The sequence below is a fragment of the Limulus polyphemus genome, unplaced genomic scaffold, assembly GCF_000517525.1.
Source record: "Limulus polyphemus unplaced genomic scaffold, Limulus_polyphemus-2.1.2 Scaffold2013, whole genome shotgun sequence".
NCBI lineage: Eukaryota > Metazoa > Arthropoda > Merostomata > Xiphosura > Limulidae > Limulus > Limulus polyphemus.
The window spans coordinates 165,423-168,802 of NW_013667623.1; the positions used below are offsets into that span (position 1 = coordinate 165,423).

At 33.7% G+C, this 3,380-nt stretch overlaps 2 protein-coding genes across 6 annotated transcripts in view; one reads left to right on the forward strand and one right to left on the reverse strand.

Annotated features, from left to right (window-relative positions):
- The window catches only part of LOC106465650 (rhotekin-2-like), a 159,864-nt gene extending 158,709 nt beyond the window's left edge, over positions 1-1,155 (forward strand). Inside the window, exon 9 of the transcript XR_002612031.1 lies at positions 301-1,155. The gene's annotated coding sequence lies outside the window, so the exon portion shown is untranslated. The remainder of the gene's footprint in view (positions 1-300) is intronic.
- Positions 1-2,318, reverse strand: part of LOC111087326 — a 106,699-nt gene extending 104,381 nt beyond the window's left edge. For all 5 annotated transcript variants that reach the window (XR_002612033.1, XR_002612032.1, XR_002612034.1 and 2 more), the window contains exon 1: positions 2,027-2,318. The gene's annotated coding sequence lies outside the window, so the exon portion shown is untranslated. The remainder of the gene's footprint in view (positions 1-2,026) is intronic.
- Between the last annotated feature and the right edge of the window lie 1,062 nt (positions 2,319-3,380).

Here is a 3,380-nt window from a genome sequence, read left to right on the forward strand (position 1 = left end):
AGAAATAACTTTGTCAATAAATAATAGTAATTAAAGTACCACCAGGCACAAGTACTAACGAAGTAGATTAAACAAATAAGAAACCTACTCCAACCCCCCCCCCAAACCCTATATATATATATATGTGTGTGTGTGTGTATATATAAAGCTTAAAACTGCAAGGAATCATTTCGGAACAAAGCACATAATACATCAAGTGAACAATACCTTTCTTAGCCTTGTGCCTGTGGCTTTAACTAATGCTTTTTGTTTTTCTGTTACTATTATGGCTAAAGCTTAATGAACTTTTTTTTTTAACAGATTCTCCTCTTTATGTAGCAGCTAGTGAAGGTTACATTTATCATTGACCTAGTGGCAAGCTGTTAACCCTTTACAAACCAGACATCCTATCTGCTACAATCTGCCATAACCATTTCTTATCTATAACAGAGTATGAACTATGAGCATTTTTTTTTTTTTTAGGTTTATGCATCAGAGTTAAATTCCTTCTACTAATAATTGGTAATATGAAAGATGAAAACCTAAAAAAAGGCTATAGTAAGTTACTTATAAGCTTCATAGAAAGAACTGATCTTTGTAACAACTAATCTCATAAGTGATTTGAATGCCTTCCTGAAGAAAATTAAGACTTTATAAGCTTCTTAGAAAAGCAATAATCACTTGAGATCTGAAAATTCTTTAGATAAATAGCTTAAAAAAATATGATGTAAATTATAACATCAGCATTTTGTGAGGTAAAATGATTGTGTTTGATACTAGTTAATATTTACAATAGCAAGTTGTATCAGGAGTTTAGTTTGAAGAATATTTGTTATAAAATAGATGAAAGCCTCACTAAGCATTCAGATGATTGTGATTTTTTAAAATTTAAATTATTTTGTACTTGTACAACTTGAAATTAATACCTTTACTGAAACTCTTGTACACTCTATAACTTGTTGCTTTTTCCTTGATTATTATGTTTAAGTTGCACCATCAGCCTTAAATTGGAATTATCATGTTAAAAGTCTTTTATATTTTGTTACTTAAAGTTTACTTGCAAGATTATATGTAACTTGGAAGCTCAACTGGCAAACTGTGGATTGTCATATGTGTGTAACTTTATAGTTAACTGTTCTCCTTGAAATGTTGAATTAAATGATGACTTATATGTAACCTTGAAGCAAAAGTAGTAGATTCTCCTGTCTCAAACTTTGAAGTAGACCTAGTGGATTAAACCTCTAAGTTACCTTGTAGATTCACCAGTTATTTTTTGTAACCTTTTACTTTGATGCTAGATATGTGACATGAAATCAGAATGCCTAAAAGTTACTAGTTTGTTGACAGCCCATATCCATATCTTACCTCTGTACCAATTAATTGCACAGAAAGTGCAGGAGGGCCAGCAGCAAGCTGTTGCTTAAGTTACAGAAATGGTAGTGGAGTACCTGGTAGATACAAGGACTTGGTGGATACTTCTAAGTCTAGGCTGTGTAAATCACGTTCGGGTGGGAAATGTCCCTCCCCATTCATGTGATATATGGCTGACATCCTAACTCCATTTTCCCACAATGTTGAAAAGTCTACGTGAATGGTTGAGAACAGTACTTGCAGATGCACACGAGTTTGGATGCCATAAACTAGGAAAGGTAGTCATATAGCAGAGATTTTACAATAAAACAGTCAAAAAGGGTACTTCCAGTGTGATGACTGGGTCTGGAAGGATGGGCTCCTCAGAAAACTTGGGTGCCTTGATAAATAATCTATGCCACTTGCATAGGAAAGCATACCCTGTAGTAGCATTAGCAGATTGTGAAGAGATCTTCAACAAGTTTATCAAGGGAACTAAGTGATACATGCTTATGACACATTTACAAAACAATCCAGCACATGGATATCTGCAACTGCATGTTATGGTGGTTCGTGAACCTCTTGTGCCCTGGCTTGTCCAGGAATTGTAGTTTAAGGCGATTTTAATTGGAGAAAAATTAAACTTTTGTGAAGCAGCTCAGCTGATGATTAGAAGGAAGAAGATGAAAGTACTTACATGGCTGTGTTCGACAAGTCAACTGGAGCACTTGAAGAGGTGCAAAAAAGTTGCAGTGGTCAGCCAGGATACCATCAATGACCTCTTTATTCTTATGGCTGGGATTAACTGCCAGAACAGTAATTAGTACAGTTTGTGATTTGTTCAATCACTTAAGGACTAGACAGTGGTGAGAGCCAGGAAAATTAAGATGTAGTATAGGAAGAAACAAAATACTAGAAGTTTAAGAAATATAAATAAGTGACTTTCGAGCACCAGTCAGAATAGAGGATTTCAATATAATGGGAATAACTAAAACTTTATTAACTGTAGACAACTTTAAAAACACAAATGTATTTTAAAATTCTTAGCTATATATCATTTAATGAGTATAGATTGAGTGCTAAGAAAGGGGAAGAGTGGCTTGATATGTAAAATGTGAGTTGTATCACCTTGAAGTTGAGAAAATCAAAAATGATAACAAGGAAATTGAATTTATTTGGGTTTCTGTTAGTAGATATAGGGGAGGAGGCTTTTAGTTGAAATTCAAATGAAACTTATAAAATTAATGAAAAACTACAATGAGATCAAGATTTTAGCTGTTCATTAATGAGGTCATAATTATGGTGGATATTAATTTCAAGTATATGGACTAAGACATTTTAGTCAAACTTTGAGCGAAACAAGTTTTATAAACTGTTCAGGATAATATTTTTTCACCAATTGGTCAAAGAATTTACTAATATCAATACCATTTTATATCTATCATCAACATCGAATACAGAAATGGTTGAGAGGGTAAAGTTTTGGGAACTTCTGAGTGCAGATGATCATTTCTCACCTAGGTTGGATATTTTACTACATATAGAAATTAGGGATAATGATATTGTGATTACAAATTTCACAAAAGCAAATTTTGAAGGAATATGACAATTATCTGTTGTAAATTGTTAATTGGAGATACTGATCAAATATTTCAAAATAAAGTTAAATATTCAAGATAGACATGTTCTTTATAGAATAGGCCAGCAGTAAATATGTTGACTTACAAAACTAAATTCCGTAGCTCAATTCCCCATGGTGCTCTAAAACAAACTAATACTCCCCAGTGGCTCAGCGGCAAGTCTGAAGGCTTATAACGCTAAAAATCGGAATTTGATATTTGTGGTCGGCACAAAACAGATACCTCATTGAGTAGCTTTGTCCTTAACTGAACAAAAAAACAAACCTTACAGAAAAACAGGGTGGCTGCAAATAAAAATTTGGGTCAGGTTACAAAGAGTACAAGGAATACAATTTTTAACACCTGCCACACAAGCCAGCCCAGCGTCTTTTAGTACTGACCCCAGAATGATCGACAGGGGAGTCATTCTGA